The sequence below is a fragment of the Pristis pectinata genome, chromosome 38 (assembly GCF_009764475.1).
Source record: "Pristis pectinata isolate sPriPec2 chromosome 38, sPriPec2.1.pri, whole genome shotgun sequence".
NCBI lineage: Eukaryota > Metazoa > Chordata > Chondrichthyes > Rhinopristiformes > Pristidae > Pristis > Pristis pectinata.
Window position 1 is genome coordinate 12,332,239 of NC_067441.1, and position 17,213 is coordinate 12,349,451.

The window sequence follows — 17,213 nt, forward strand, 5'->3', positions numbered from 1 at the left end:
GGTCTGTGAGAGGGAATAAGCTGCTGTACTGAGGTAAATAAGAGGGGCAAGTGGCTGACGGGACTCTGCTTTGGGATAACGTGGTGTCAATGGACCGAATGGCCTCCTTTTATGCCGTAATATATACCGAAAATAAAATTTCTGAATACAGGCACGGGTTGGAGCAAAGAACTAAACGCTCCAACCAACACATCAAGTTTGTGGAGCGCAGGAACCGTAAATGAGGCAATAACTGTACCGATAACTGGTTCCATGTGCGGTTCCATTTGAAATCGCAAATCCTTCAATAGTTTGACTAATTTCACAAAATTGTTCACAGGATTGTTCACCGCGTTGTTCAGCTTCTTTGGGGATTAGCACTGGGTCAGGACATAAATCCCGGTGCTCGTGCACGTGCACGCGATATGAGCGCCAACGTACCTGACCCCCATTGTGTGAAGTGCGGTGGGTGAGACAGAGGAAAGAACATCAAATATCCCTCTGCTGCGTTTCAGGAAGAAGTAAAACCTCAGCCGCTTTCACTCCAGGGAACAGTCCGAGTCGATCCAATCCCTCAAACCCTCCAGTCCAAGCAACATCCTTGTGAAGCTTTTCTGCACCCTCCGCATTTAAATCACATTCTACTGATAACATTGGACTGGAACTTCACACAATACTTCACACCAACGCCTTGCATAACTGTAACAAGACGTCCCACATCCAGGACTGACTGCTTCTGTCCATGAAGGCAAGCATGTCATGTGCCTTCTTCAACCCCCTGTCTACCTTTGTTGCCACCTGCATGGAAATATGTACATATACCTCTAGGTCTCTCTGTTCAGCAACACCAGCCAGGGCACTGCATTCACCATGAATGTCCCGGCATGCTTTAAATTCCCTAAGAATGCATCACTTCGCACGTGTCCGAGTTAAATTCCACCTGCCATTCCTTTGCCCACTTTACCAGTTGTTCAGTATCCTGTTGTAACTTTAGACAACATTCCTCACTGTCCACGACACCACCAATTGTGGAGTCATCTGTGAACTTACTGATCACGCCCCCAACATTCTTCTCCAAACATGAATATAGATGAAAAACAACAGGAGAGCCGCACCCATCCCTGCCACACATCACTGGTCACAGGCCTCCAATCTGAAAAACAACCCTCCCCTACGACCCCTGCCGCCTTCCACCAAGTCAGTGTTGTATCCATTCAGTAACTCACCCTCTGTCCCATGTGATCTCAACTTCCTGACCAGCCTACCAGGCAGGATGTTTCCAGGGCCTTGCCAAAGGCCATGTGGACAGCTTTTACCACCCTGTCCTCATCAATCTTCTTCGTCACCTCTTCCAAAACTCAAGCAAATCCGTGAAACATTATTTCCCATGCACAAAGCAATGTTGACTGTCCTTGACCAGTCCTTGCATTTCCAAATGCTTGTAAATTCCGTCCTTCAGATTCCCCTCCTGTAACATTCCCACCACTGATGTGAGGCTCACCTCCCTATAGTTATCTGGCTTGTCCTTGCAACCTTATTCAATAAAGCACAACATCATCCATCCTCCAGTCTCTGGTAGCTCACCAATGGTTAAGGACGATATAAAAATCTTTGGTAAAAAGATTTACCAGAGTCCCAACAATGTCCTCACCTACTTCCAACAACATCCCATACAGGCACCAGGGATTTGGTCAGATCGTCCGCACGTGCAATTTCGTTTTATCATTGTGTTTTCTGACATCATTATCCTCCACTTCACTCAATAACTCTCATGCCTTTCTCTGTAGTCAATAAAGATGATTAGTATCGATGTAAAAACTCACCCATATCCTGAGGCTTCACAGATGGAAAACAACACTAATCCTTGAGGAGACCTATTCCTTCCCTAGTTGCAGATTTGCTCTTCATATACTTATAGAATCCTTCAGGATTCCCCTTTACGTGATCGGCCAGGGATACCTCATGTCATCCCTTTGCATTTATAACTTACTTCTTAAGTATTATCCTCTATTTCTTATACTCCTCAAGGGACTCACTTCAGCTGAGCTGCCTAAACTTGACATAAGATAAGATAAGATATCTTTAGTAATCACATGTACATCAAAACACACAATGAAACACAACTTTTTTTGCGTGGAGTGTTCTGAGTGCAGCCCACATGTTTACGTCTTTGAGACTGTGGTAGGAATTCCTTATGTTTTGCTGACCAGATCCTCAGTATCCATTATGAATCTAATTCACTTCCCTTACACTGCCAGCCTTGCCGTTCAATCGAACAGGGAGACTTTGGTCCTGAAGTCTTCCTATCGCAAGTTTCAAAACTCCCACTTGCTAGAAATCCTTTCACCTGTTAACAGACGCTCCCAATCAACATCGCAAGTTCCTGTCTAATGACATCGAAATTTGCCTCTCCCTAATTTAGGATTTTAATTCATGGACCAACCCTATCATTTCCCATAACTATTTAAAACATAATGGGATTATGGTCACTGGGGCCACAGTTCTCCCCTACTGACACGTCAGTCACTTGCCTAGCCTTATGTACCAGGAGGAGGTTGAGTGTTGCCCCCTCTCTGGAAGGAACATCTTTACGTTGCTTAAAAACATTTCCCTGGACTCACTGACATATGTTGCCCCATCTAATCCTTTCACACTGTGGCCGTCCCAGTCAACATTAGGGAAGATAAAATCACCAACTTCTACCTGTTTATTTCCCTCCACAGATGCTGCCTGACCTGCTGAGTTCCTTCAGCACGTTTTGTGTAGTACTGTCACAGTCTATCATTTCGACAGCTATCTGCGATCTCCCTACACATCCCTCCTCTAAATCCTGCTGGCTATTGGCAGGAGGAGGGGGGTGGAAGTGGGCATGGAATGGGTATCTCATAATCACCAAAGTGAGCGCACCTTTCTGATTTGGAAATTCTACCCATTTTGCTTCGTTAGATGTTCTGGATTATCCTCGCTAAGTCCGCTGTTCAGTTCTCCCAATCAAAACTGCAGCTTGCCTCCACCTCTCTCATGCCCCAAGCATCTGTACCCCAGCACATTGAGCTGCCTGTCCTGCTCATGACAGATGTAATACCATAATCTCATGGGCCACTCCATGCCCTTGGTCCATCTGCTTGCCCTGTCAGGTGTCTTACATCAAGATAAACGCAGTTAACCCCATCGGACCGTTCTCACACCCTGCCTTGCCCCTGTCTGTCCCGTCTCTTTGTCCTGCTCACTGTAACTTCCAGATCTGCTTCGTCATTATCATCTGCCACATTCATACCTTGGATCCGATCCCCGGACAAGACCAGTTTAAACCCTGACAGCAGCACCAGCAAATCCCCCCGACAGATTATTGGTCCCCCACCAGTGCAACCCGTCCCTCTTGTACACGTCACCTCTGCCCCAGGAGAGGTCTGGTCAAAGAAACTGACCCCTTCCCTCCTGCACCAGCTCCTCAGCCACACACTCACCTGTCCTGTCCTCCTATTCCTCCCTTCACCAGCAGGTGGCACCGTCAGTGATCCAGAGATTTCAGCCCTTCAGCTCCTGTTTCGGAACATTCAGCCTAACTCCCTATATTCTCTCCGCATGACGCCATCTCTTTTTCTCCTCATGTTTGTCTGCTCACAATGTGTACAAAGACCTCTGTTTCCTCACTCTTCCACTTGACAATGTTCTTTAACAGTTCAGAGACGTCCTTGACCCTCGCAGCTGGGAGAGAACTCACCGTCCTGGAGTCTTGTTCACGGCCACAGAAACGCAAGTATGTCCCTCACACTGTGGAGTCACATTTCATGACAGATCACCTTGTATCGACTATCTCCTGCTGTACATCCAAGCCAGCTGTTGTGCCATAGACCTGGCTGCTGTTACTGTGTTGACCCACATAAACACTTCTCCGTAGATCCGCTCGTGAACCCATCTCTGTGAAGGACGACGTACACACTTCTCTGTGGAGCACCACGTAGAGCTTTACCTGTGTCGCCACTCATAAAACCCTCTGGGTGTTTCCCTACATGAACCCCTCTGTGCAGCCCTAAATGAACACTTCTTGCGCAGCCCCACATAAACTCTTCCTTGTGTAGACCCAATAAACCCTTCTCTGAATAGCCGCACATAATGCCTATCTGCGTAACCCCAAGTTAACTCTTCTCTGTGTAGCCTCACATAAACACCACTCTGTGTAGACCCACATAATACCCTCTCTGTGTAAACCACATAAACCCTTCTCTGTGTAGCACGGCATAAACTGCTGTCTGTGCAGGCCCAAATAAATCCCTCTCTATGCAGGCCAAAATAATACCCACTCTCTGTAGACCGACATAAAACCATCTCTGTGTAGCCTCACATAAACGTCTCTTTGTGTTGCCCCACATCAACACCTCTCTGTGCAGCCCCACAGAAACTCCTCTCGGTGTAGCCACACATAAACCCGTCATTCAGGAGCCCCATGTAATCCCTTCTCCGTGGAGACCCAAATCAAACCTTCTCTGTGTAGCCCCACATAAACCCTCTCTGTGTAGCTCCACACAAACCATCTTCTGCGAAGCCCTACTTAAACCTCTCTCTGTGTAGCCCCACATAATCCGCTCTCTGGGTAGAATCACATAATTCCCACTCTGTGGAGCCACACATAAACCCTTCCCTGCACAGATCTACATAAACCTCTCTCTGCGAAGGACCACATCAACCCTTCTGTTTTTAGACCTAAATAAACCGCGCCCTGTGTAGAACCACAAAAATCTCTCTGTGAAGCAAAACCTCGCTGTGTAGCCCCACATAAACTGCTCCCCGTGTAGCCAGACTTAAACCCTTCTCTGTGTAGCCCCACTGAAACACGTCTCTGTGTAGCCCCACTTAAACCCTTCTCTGTGTAGCCCCACATTAACTCCTCGATGTGTAACCCCACTTGAACACCCCTCTGTGTAGTGGAACATAAATCGCTCTGTGTATAGCCCCACAGAAAATGTGTCGCCCCACATAAACACTTCTCTGTGTGTAGCTCCACAGAAAACCTTCTCTGTGTAGTCCCACATAAACCCTTCTCTGTGTAGCTACACATAAACCCTTTGCTGGGTGGCCCCACAAAACCCCTTCGCTGTGTCGCTCCACATAAACCATGTGACATCTGTGTGTAGCCCCACTTAAACCGATCTGTGTAGCCGCAAATAAACCCTTCTCTGTGCAGTCCCACCTAGTTTCTCTAACGAGACTCACAGGAACCCCTCTCTGCGAATCCCTATAAAAGACTTTCACTGAGAAGCCACTCATAAAAGCTTCTCTGTTTAAACTTTTAAACTTTATTTACAGCACGGTAACAGGTCCTTCCGGCCCAATGAGTCCGCGCCGCCCATTTAACCCACGTTAATCCACCCTTACACCTTTGGAATGTGGGAGCAACTGGAGCACCCGGAGGAAACCCGCACAGACACGGGGAGAACGTACAAACTCCTTACAGACAGCGACGGGAATTAAAACCCGATTGCTGGCGCTGTAATAGCGTCACGCTAACCGCCACAAAAACCCTTCTATGTGTAGACCCACATGAATCCTGCTCTGTGTAGCTCCGCAGAAAACTCTTCTCTGTGTAGCCCCTCATTAACCCCTCTGTGTAGCCCCACTTAAACCACACTCTGTGAGCCCCACATAAACCCCTCTCTGTGTAAACCACATAAAACCTTCTCTGTGTTGTCCCACAGAATCACTTCTCTTTGTAGCCCACAAAACCCCTTTCCGTGTAACCCCACATAAACCCTTCTCTGTGCAGCATGCCATAAACCGCTCTGTGCAGGCCCAGATAAACGCCTCTCTATGCAGGCCAGCATAATACCCACTCTCTGTAGACCCACATAAACCCCTCTCTAGTGTAGCCGATATAAACACCTCTTTGTGTTGCCTCATTTAAACACCTCTCCGTGCAGCCCCACATAAACTCCTCTCTGTGTAGCCACATATAAATCCGTCACTGAGGAGCACCATATAATCCCTTCTCTGTGGAGACCCACATCAAACCTTCTCTGTGTAGAAGCACAGAAACTCTTCTTTGTTCAGCCCCATTTACACTCTTCGAAGTGTAGTCCCACAAATTCCCTACTCTTTGGAACCCCACATAAAACCATATTTGTGTAGCCCCACATAAAACCTAATTCATGTAACCCCACATTAACCACACTCTGTGAGCCCCACATAAAGCGCTGTCCGTGTAGTCCCACATCAACAGTTCTATGTGTAGCCCCACATAAACCTCACACTGCGTAGCCCCACATAATCCCCTCTCTGAGTCGCCCTGCACACATACAAATTTCTCTGTAGCCCCACCGAAACTCTTGCATGTGTAGCGCCACATATACATCCAGATGTATAGCCCCATATAAACTCCTATATTTTCCGTCCCACAGAAACCATTCTCTATGCAGCCCCACATAAACCCTTTTTCGTGTAGCCCTACATAAAGCCTTTTCATTTTAGCCCCACATAAACCCCCCTCTGTGTAGCGCCACGTAAACCGCTCTCTGTGTAGCCTCACAGAAACTGTGCTGCATCGCAGAAAATCCTTCTCTGTGTAGCCCCAGATTAACTCCGCTATGTGTAGCCCCACTTACCCCCCCGTGTAGCACCACATAAGCCGCTCTCTGTGTTGCCCCACAGAAACTCTTGTCTGTGTCGCCCCACATAAACACACCTGTGCAGCCCTACATAAATCCCACCGTGCAGCCCCACATAAACCCTGTGTAGCCCCATACATACACTTATCTGTGTACCCCAGACCAACTCCTCTCTCTGTAGCTCACATAAATCCATCTCTGTGCAGCCCCACATAAACCGCTGGCCGTGTAGCCCAAAATGAACCCGTGTCTGTGTAGCCCAACGTAAACCGCTCTCTGTGTAGCCCCACAGAAACTCTTCTCTGTGCTGCACCGCAGAAAACCCTTCTCTGTATAGACCCAGTTTAATTCCTCAATGTGTAGCCCCACTTAAGCTCCCTCTGTGTAGACCCACATAAACCGCTCTGTGTATCCCCACAGAAACACTTCTTTGTGCAAACCCACGTAAACCCTTCTCTATGTAGCCGCACATAAACCCCTCTCTGTGTAGCTCCACATATACCCTTCTCTGTGAAGAACCACATAAACACCTCTCCTTGTCCCCCCATAAAAACCCTTCTCAGTGTGGGCCCACATAAATCCTTCTGTGTGGAGCCGCTCATAATACCCTCTCTGTGTAGTCCGACATTAACTCCTGTCTGCGGAGCCCCACATAAAATCATCTCTATCTTGCGCAACAGAAACTTTTTTCTGTGTAACGCCACATAAGACCTTATCAGGGTAGCCCCACCTCAACCATTCTCTGTGCAGTCCCACATAAACCCCTCTATGTGTAGCCCCACATAAACTATTCTCTAAAGCCCCAAATAAACACCTATCTATGTAGCCCAACAAAAACTTATCTCTGTGCAGCCCGACATAAACCCTTCCTTATTAGCCCCACAGAAACCCTCTCTGTGTATCCCCACATAACTCCCTCTCTGTATAGCCCACGTAAGCATTGCTCTATGCAGCCACACATAAACCCCTCTCTGTGCAGCCTCACATAAACTCCTCTCTCTGTAGACCCACACAATACATTCTCTGTGTAGCCCCACATAAATCACTTTTTATGTTCCCCACATAAACCCCTCTCTTTGCAGCCCACATAAGCCCTTCTCTGTGTAAACCCATATAACACCACTCTGTCAGACACCCGGTGGTCCAGGCTGGTCTCTCGGTGGTCAGTGACATTCGGTGGTCGGGGTGACACTCCAGGTGGTCAGGGGTGAGACTCCCGGTTGTCTGAGGTAAGACTCCCGGCTGTCAGGGATCAGACTTCCGGTGGCCAGGGTTGACAATGCCGGTGGTCGGGCGAGACACTCCCGGTGGCCACAGTTCGGACTCCCGATGGACATGGGTGAGACTCCATGTGGTCAGGGCTCAGAACCCGGTAGTCAGCGGTCAGACTCCGGTTGGTCAGATTTGACACTCCCGGTGGTCTGTGGTGGAACATCCAGTATCAGGGGTCAGTCTCCCGGTGGTCAGGGGTCAGATTCCCTGTGGTCAGGGTTCAGACTTCCGGACATCAGAGGTCAGATCACCGGTGGTCAGGTGTCACATCCAGTATCAGGGGTCAGTCCCTCGGAGGTCAAGGGTGAGACCACCGGGTGTCGGAACCGTCACCACCGGGAGCGTCAACCCTCACCACCGGGAGTGTCACCCACGATCATCGGAAGTCTGACCAATGGGAACCACATGTCTAGCACCTGGTCACTAGGATTGTCACCACTGGCCACCCGGATTCTCAATTCTGAATACAGGGAGTCAGAAGGCTGACCACCGGGACACTGACCCCTGACCACCAGGAGTCTGAGCCCTGAACACAGGAAGTTTCAACTCTGACCAACGGGAATTTCACCCCTGACCACCAGAAGGGACAACCGTCACACACCGGGAGTGTCACCCCGGATCACCGAGAGTCTGACCCCTGACCACCGGGATTGTCATCCCTGGACTCCATGAGTCTCAATCCTGGCTACCGGTAGTCTGAACCCTGACTACCGGTTGTGTCACCCAAGAAAACTGTGATTGTGACTCCTGATCACCGGGAGTTTCACCCCTGAGCACCAAGAGGCTCACCCCTGACCGGCGGCAGCATCACTCCTGACCACCGCGAGTTTAACCCTTGACCATTGGTATTGTCACCCTTAACCACCGGGAGCCTGACCACTGACCAGCTGGAGACTCACCCCTAGCCACTGGGAATGTCATCCCTGACCACCACCAGTCTCACCCCTGGCCACCAGGACTGTCACCACTGACCACAGGGAATATGACTCCTGAACACAGGAAGTGTCACTCCCGACCAACGGGGCTGTCACCCCTGACCACCGGTAGTCAGAACCGTCACCACCGGGAGTGTCATCCCTGATCCTTGGGAGTGTCACCCATGACCAACAGGAGACTGAACCATGGGAACCGTGTGTGTGACACCTGACCACAGGAAGTTTCACCCCTGGCCACCGGGTGTGTCACCCCAACCACTGGGAGTGACATCCCTGACCACCGGGAGTGTCACTGCTGACCTCGGGGAGTCTGACCCCTGATCACCGGGATGGTCACTCTTAGACACCCTGAGTCGCAACCATGGCCAACGTGAGTGTAACCCCTCATCACCGGGAGTTTCACCCCTGAGCACCGGGAGACGCACACCTGACCGCCGGCAGTGTCACCCCTGACCACCGGGAAAGTCACCTCGGACTAACGGGTGTCTGACAGAGAGGGGGCTATGTGGGTTACACATAGAAGGTCTTATGTGGGCTACACAGAGAGTGGTTTATGTTGGGCTCCACAGAGAATGTTGATGTGAGGCTACACAGAGAGGGGTCATGTGGGCGACACACAGAGGGATGTATGTAAGGATATACAGAGAGGGGTTTATGTGGGGCTACAGAGAAGCTTTTATGTGGCACTGCACAAGAGGAGGGTTTATATGGGTCTGCACAGAGAAGGGTTTACGTGGCCCTACACAGAGAGAGGTTCATATGGGGCGACACAGCGGTGTTTAAGTGAGGCTGCACAGACTAAGGATTATGTCGGGTCAAATAGAGATGGGTTTATCTGGGGCTGAACAGAGAATGGTTAATGTGGGAATACACAAAGGGGTTTATGTCGGGCTACACAGAGAGGTTTTATGCGGTGTTACACAGAGATGGCTTTATGTAGGGGTAAACAACGAGGGGTTTCTGTGGATCTACACTGAGAGGGTGTTATGTGGGGTCTAAGAGTGAGGTTTATGTGCGGCTACAAGGATTGTGTTTATGTGGAGATAGTGGGTTTTATGTTGGGCTACAGAGAAGACGGTCTGTGTGGGACTAAACAGGGAAGCGTTTATGTGGGGTACGCAGAGAAGGGTTTAGGTAGGGCTAAACAGGGCCTATGTGGTCCTACGCTGAGTGGGTTTTATGTATGACAGCAGAAAAGGGGTTATTTGGAGCTAGCAAAGAGGTTTTTCTGTCGGGCTACTCAGAGAAGGGTTTATGTGGGGCGACACATATAGGGGTTTATGTGGGGATAAGCAGAGAGGGGCTTTTGTGGTCCTTCACAGAGTGGGGTTTATCTGTGGCTACACAGAGAGGGGATTATGTGTGGCTGCACAGGTAAGGGATTACTTGGAGCTGGAAAAGAGGTGTTTAAGTCGGGCTACACAGGGAAGATTTTATCTGGGGTACACAGAATGGGGTCTATGTGGGGCTACACATAGAGGGATTTACGTGGGGTACACTGAAAAGGCCCACAGAAACTACTCTATGTGTAGCCCCACATTAACTCCTCTATGTGCAAACCCATTGAAATCCCCTCAGTGCAGCGCCATATAAGCCTCTCTCTGTGTAGTCCCACAGAATCTCTTCTCTCTGTATCCCCACATCTTCTCTCTGTATAAACCCACATAAACCCTTCTCTGAAGTCCTACATAAACACCTCTTCGTGTAGCCCCACTTAAACACCGCTCTGTGTAGCCCCACAGAAACCTTTTCTGTGTAGCCCCTCATGAACTCGCTCTGTGTAGCTCCACCGACAAATTTGTCTCTGTCGCCCCAGATAAAGCCTTCTCTGTGTCGTCCCACATAAATGTCTTGCCGTGGAGCCTCACATAAACTCTTTTCCCAGTTAGACCCACATTAACCTCACTCCGTGTAGCTCCAAATAAACACCCGCTGTACAGCTCCATAATACACACATTTTGTTTAACCCCACATAATCCCTTCTCTGCTTAGCCCCACATGAACCCTTCTCTGTGTCGCCCCACAAATAACCTATCTGTGTAGCCCAATATAAACCCTATCTTTTTAGACCCAGATAACCATTCTTCACTGCAGCCCCACAAAAAACACTTTGTCTGGAGCCCCACATAAAGCCTTCTCTTTGTAGCCCCACAGAAACCCCTCTCTGTGTAGCCCCACTGAAATCCTCTCTGTGTAGCGCCATATAAACAGCTGCCTGTATAGCCCCACAGAATCACTTCTCTCCGTATCCCCACATAAACACCTCTCTGTAGAAACCCACATGAACCCCTCTCTCTTTTGCCCCCACACACATATTTCTCTGTAGTCCCAGATAAAACTTACACTGTCACCCCACGTAAATCCCTCTCTGTGTAATCCCACATAAGCCCTTCGCTGTGTAACCCCACATAAAGCCTTTTCCGTGTAGCCCCACATAAACCCTTTTCCCTTTTAGCCCCACATAAACCTTTCTACGTGTAGACCCGCGTAACCCATCTCTGTGTGGCCGCACGTGAACTCACCTCTGTGCAGCCTCACATAAACCCACCTCTTTGAATCCCCACATAATCACGACTCTGTGTAGCCCAAGTAAACCCTTCTATTTGTAGCCCTACGAAAACCCTTTTCTGTGTAGCCCAAATAAACCCCTGTCTCACTAGCCCCACATAAACCACTCGGTAGAGCCCCACATCAACCCTTCTCAGTGTAGCCCCACAATAACACCTCTCTGTGTGTACACACATAAACCCTTTTCTAAGGAGCTCCACATAAACCCTTCTCTATGCGACTCAGAATGGTTCAGGGCAATGGGTGATCTCAAAATGGGTTGGGGAAATGGTGACAACGAGAGTCTCACATCTGTCCACCGCGAGGCTCACCACTGAACACCGCGAGTCTCATCCCTGACCACAGGATCCTGACGCCTGAAGGCCGGGAGTCCCACCCCTGGCCAATGGGAGCCTGACCACAGGGAGTGTCAACCATGACCGCCAGGAGTCTGACCCCTGACCACCCGGAATGTCACCTGCGGACCACGGGTATTCTCACCACTGACCGCGGGAGATTCTGACAGCTGACCACCGGGAGTGTCATCCCCTGACCACCGGGATTGTCACCACTAAACGACGGGTGTCTGATCCCTGACGGCCGGGAGGGTCACCCCTGACTAGCGGAAGCATCAAACCAGATCGCCGGGATTATAACCCCTGACCACCAGGAGTCTGACCTCTGACATCGGGTGTCTGACCCATGAACAACAAGAGTCTGACCACTCACCAAGAGGAGTCTCACTTGGCCACTGGGAGTCAGATCTCTGACCACGCGGGCGTGTCATCCTTGACCACCGGGAGCGTCACCCTTGATCACGCAGGAGCCTGACCACTGACCACCGGGAGTCTCACAACCTTTCCACGTGGAGTGTCACCCCTGACCACTGGGAGTCTCACCCTGGCCACTGGGAGTCTGATCCCTGACCACCGGGAGTGTCATCGCTGAACACTGGGAGTGTCACCATGACGATCGGTACTGTCACCCCTGACCACTGGGAGACTAACCACTGACCACCATTAGTCTTACACCTTGTCATTAGGAGTGTCACCCCGACCAACGGGAGTGTCACCCGTGACCACAGGGAGTGTCATCCATGACCACCGGAGGTCTAACCCATGCCGATCAGGAGTCTGACCACTGTCCACGGGGATACTGAATCCTGACCACCGCGACTGTTACCCCTGACCACCAGAAGTCTGACCCCTGACCACTGGGAGTCTCACTACGGACAAACGGGAGGGTCAGCCCTGACCACCGGGAGCATCACCCCAACACTACCGGGAGTGTCACCCCTGACAACAGGGAGACTCACCTCTGATCACCGGAAGGGTCACACCTGACCAGCGGGAGTCTGACCCCTGACCACCAGGAATCAGACTCCTGACCACCGGGAATCTCAACCCTGACCACCGTGTGTGTCACACCTGACCATTTGGAGACTCACACGTGACCTCCGGGAGGTTCAACCCAAACACCGTGACACTGACCCCTGACAGCCGGGACTCTGAACTCTGACCACCGCGAGCCTGACCCCTGACGACCGGGAACCTCACCTCTAACCACTGTGGTCTCACCACAGACCACCGGGAGTCTGACGCATAATACCCGTGAGTTCCACCCCTAAACAACGGGAGGGTCACCTCTGACCACCTGGAGTCTGACCCATGACCAACGGGAGTCTTATCCCTCACCACCAAGAATCTCACCCCTGGCCAACGGGAGTCAGACCCCTACCACCGGGAGTGTCATCCCTGACCACCGGGAGTATCAGCCCTGAACACCGGGAGTCTCACCTCTTACCGCCGGCAGCGTCACACATGGCCACCGGAGTGTGACCCCTGACCAGCATGAGCCTGACCACTGACCAGTGGGATTGTTACCCTCACCACCGGGAACCTGACCACTGATCACCAGAAGTCTGTCCCCTGACCACCGGGATTGTCATCGGTAACCAGCGAGTGTGTGACCCGGGACCACCGGGAGCTTCACGTCTGGCCACTCGCAATCTCACCACTAACCAACGGGATTCTGACCCCTGACCGCCGGGAGGGTCACCGCTAACCACTGGGGGTGTCATCACTGACCACCAGAAGTCTGACACCTGACCACCGGGAATCTCACCCTTGACAGCTGGGAGTCGTACCCCTGATCACCGGGTGTGTCACCGCTGACCGCCGGGAGTCTCACCTCTGATCACCGGGAGTTTGACCCTCACCTACGATCATCGGTATTCTGACACCTGAATACCTGGAGTGTCACCCCTGAGCACCAGGACCCATCACCAGCGGGAGTCTGACCCATGACCAACGGGAGTCTGACCCCTCACCACCAGGCGTCTCACCCATGACCACTGGAAGTCATACCCCTGAACACAGGGGATCTGACGTCGGACCAACGGGAGGGTCATCACTGTTTACAGGAAGTCTGACCCCTTACAGCTGGGAGGGTCACCACTAACCACCTGGAGCCTGACCACTGACTAACGGGAGTCTCATACCTGGCCATTTGGAGTGTCACCCTTGACCACCGGGATTGTCACACCTGACCGGCGGGAGTGTCACATCTGACCACCGGGAATTTCTCCATTGACAACTGGGAGTGTCACCCATGACAACCAGGGGTCTGACCCCAGACGACCGGAGAGTGACCCCTGACCACCGGGAGGGTCACACCTGACCACTGGGAGTGACAATTTTGACCACCGCGAGTCTCATCCCTGACCACAGGAGCCTGACGCCAGAAGGCCAGGAGTCCCACCTCTGTCCACCGGGAGCTTGAGCACCGGGAGTGTCACCCCTGACCACCGTGTCTGATCGCAGACCACCCGGAATATCACGCTTGACCAAGGGGAGTCTCATCACTGACGACAGTGAGTCTGAACGCTGACCACGGGGAACTGACCTCTGACCACACGGAGCCGCACCGCTGACAACAGGTATCCTAACCCCTGACCTCGGAGTGTCTGACCGCTGACCACCGGGAGTGTCACCTTTGACAACCTGAAGATCACCACGAAACAACGGGTTTCTGACCACTGACCACCGGATGCGTCATCCCTGACCACAGGGAGTCTGATACATCACCACCACCAGTCTGAGCCATGACAAACGGGAGTCTGACACCACTCTATCAGGAGTCTCACCCATGGCCACTGGACGTCAGACCCCTGACCACCGGGATTGTCATCGCTGAGCACCGGGAGTGTCACCATGACGACCGGGAGTGTCACGCCTGACCACTGGGAGACTAACCACTGACTACCGGGAGCGTCAACCCTGACCACCGGGAGACTCACACATGATCTCCGGTAGTGTCAACCCACACCACAGTGAGACTCACCCCTGACCAGCTGGAGTCTGACCCCTGACCACCGTGTGACTCACCCCTGACCACCAGGAGTCAGACCCCTGACTACCGGTAGTCTGACCCATGACCAGCAGGAGTCTCACCCCTGGCCACTGGGACATAGACACCTGAACACGGGGAGTGTCCCCCCGACCACCGGGACTGTCCCCCGTGACCAACGTGATTGTCAACCTGACCACCAGGAGTGTCCCCTATGACCACCGGGAACCTGAGAACTGACCACCGGGAGTCTCACACCTTGCCACCTGGAGTGTCAGCCCTGACCACCGGGAGCCTCACCCCTGACCACCGGGAGTCTGACCCGTAACCACCGGACGTCTCAGATCAGACCATCGGGATTCTGACACCTGGAGTCCCCATGACCACCAGGAGTCTTACCCAACACCACCAGCAGTTTGACCCATGACCAACGGGGGTCTGACCCCTCACCACCAGGAGTCTTACCCATGTCTACTGGGAGTTATACCCCCTGACCACCGAGAGTGTCATCCCTGACCACCAGGAGACTAACCACTGACCAACGGAAGAGTCACTTCTGACAACCCGGAACATCACCACAGACAACCGGGCTTGTCACCGTTGTCCACCGGGAGTCTCACATCTGATTACCGGGAGTCAGACCCCTGACCACCGGGAGTCTCACCCCTGACCACCGGGAGACTGACCCCTAACCACCGGAGGTCACACCTCAGACCTTCGGGATTCTGACACCTGAACACACGGAATGTGACCCCTGACCATCAGGAGTCTGACACCTCACCACCAGGAGTCTCACACATTGGCCACTGGGTGTCAGACTCCTGATAACCTGGTGTATCACACATGACCACCTGTAGTCTTACACCTTGACCGCCTCGATTGTCACCCCTGAGCACCGGGAATGTCACCCTTGACCATCCGGATTCTGACCTATGACTACAGGAGGTCTGACCCCGAACAACGGGAGCGTCATGCCTGTCCATAGGGAGTCTAACCACTGACTGCCGGGAGGGTCACCCATAACCACTGGGAGTGTCAACCCTGACCACCCGGAGTCTCACCCCTGACCGCCCTCAGCTTCACCCCTGACCACCAGGAGTCTCACCCCTGAATACCGTGAGTCTGAAACCCTGACCAACGGGAGTTTCACATTTGACCACATGGAGTCCCACCCGTGACCACCGGGATCTTCACCCATGACCATCAGTGGTCTGACCCCTGACGAACTGGAGTCTGACCACTGACCACCGGGAGACTAACTCCCGACCACCGCGATTATCACCCCTGACCAGCTGGAGTCTAACCCCTGACCACCGAGAGACTGAACCCTGACCACTGGCTTTCTCGCCCCTGACCATCCGGAGCCTCACAACTGAACACCGGGAGGGTCACTCCTGTCACCGTGTTCTGACCCCTGACCACCGGGAGATTGACCTTGACAACTGAGATTGTCACCACTGACCACCGGCAGTCTCACACCTTGCCTCTGGGAGTCATACTCCTGACCACCGAGTGTGTCATCCCTGAGCACCTGGAGTGTCAACCCTAACCACCGGGAGTCTGACCCCTGACGACATGGAGTGTCACACCTGACCACCGGGAGTCTCACCTCTGAACTGCGAGAGGGTCACCCCTGACCACCATTAGAGTCACGCCTGACCACCGGGAGACTCACACATGACCTCCGGGAGTGTCAACCAACAGCACCGTGAGACTCACCCCAAAACACCGGGGTTCTCACCTCAGACCATCGGGACTCTGACACTTGAAGACCCGGGAGTTTCACCCCTGTAAACCAGGATTCTGACCCCTGACCAGCGGGAGCCTGACCCCTGACCACCAAGGGACCGACCCCTGACCACCGTGAGTCTCGCCCCTGACCACCTCGAGCCACACCCCTTACCTCCGGTGGTCTGAACCCTGATCTCCGGGAGACTGAACCCTGACCACCGGGAGTCTGCGACCGCTTACCACCTGGATCTCATACTTGAAGTCTCACCCATGTCCAGCGGAAGTCCGACCCCAGGCCACCGGGAGTGTCACCGCTGACCACCAGCCGTGTCATCCCTGGCCACCCGGAGTCTCACACCTGACCACCGGGATTCTGACCCCTGACCACCGAGAGTCTCACCCGTGTCCACTGGGAGTCTCACCCTGGACCACCGGATGTCTGACAGAGGGGTGTTATGTGAGTTTACACAGAGAAGGGCTTATATGGGCGACACAGAGAGGGTTTTTTGTGGAGATACACGGGTAGTGGTTTATGTTGGGCTACACAGAAAGGTATTTGTGTGGGAATACACAGAGAAGGGTTTATGTGGGTCGACACTGTGGTGTTTATGTGGGGCTGCATAGAGAGGGGTTTATGTGGGCCTACGCTGAGAAGGGTTTGTGTGGGGATACAGAGAAGAGTTTATGTGGGACTACACAAAGTGGGGTTTATATGGGGCGACACAGCGGTGTTTAATTGGGGCTGCACAGAGTAGGGATTATGTGGGGCTAAATAGAGAGGGGTTTATGTGGGGCTGCA